Consider the following 789-nt stretch of genomic DNA (forward strand, 5'->3'; position numbering starts at 1 on the left):
TGTTCGACTCCCCCTTGGGCCATTTTTTTTTTTTTTGTAGCTCAATGTGGTCCTTATGGGACGAGGTGCGTTCCCTAACCCACAACTTGAATTTTCAAGTTGTCGGTTACGGAACGATATTCCAACCCACAACTTGAAAATTCTTACGTGGATACTATTCTGTCAATCACAAGCCCTCTGGGTTGAGGAATTACCAACCCTTGGGTTAAGAAATTCATCCACCCATGGATCAGCAAAATCCCACGACAAAAGCGAGAATCGAGCGTTTCACCACCCAAAACTGGGATTCTCTTTAAAAAATAATTTACAGTGTAATGTACGGTAAGTGCAGCGCAGGCGACGACGCCGCCGGACACCACTTACACCGAAGTTTCCCGACTTCCAGCTCACTTCAGCACCATTTATAATTACTTATTTACCCAACCTGGGCGCAGTGCGGGTGTCGAAACGTTTAAAAGGGTCTCAAAGGTACCGCATTCTACACGAGAAGAGCACAGCGACCAAAGGCTCGGTTGATTTCTCAACCAGAGGCTCGCGGCGCGCTCCGCTCCCGCTCCTGGCTTCGTCTACAGTCGATGCCGTCTAACAGGTGGCTCCCCGCGGTTGCGCTTGTGAGCCGTTGCGGTTGTGACCCGTTGCGCTTGCGAACCGTGGCGGTTGTGACCCGTTGCGCTTGTGACCCTGTTGCGCTTGCCAGCCGTTGCGCTTGCGACCCGTTGCGGTTGCGATCGGTTGCGCTTCTGAGCCCCTCCGAACGGTTAGAGATAGAGCCAAACGGACGAAATTTTC

This window comes from Frankliniella occidentalis, unplaced genomic scaffold (assembly GCF_000697945.3).
Source record: "Frankliniella occidentalis isolate FOCC.00 unplaced genomic scaffold, Focc_3.1 Scaffold139, whole genome shotgun sequence".
NCBI classification, from domain to species: domain Eukaryota; kingdom Metazoa; phylum Arthropoda; class Insecta; order Thysanoptera; family Thripidae; genus Frankliniella; species Frankliniella occidentalis.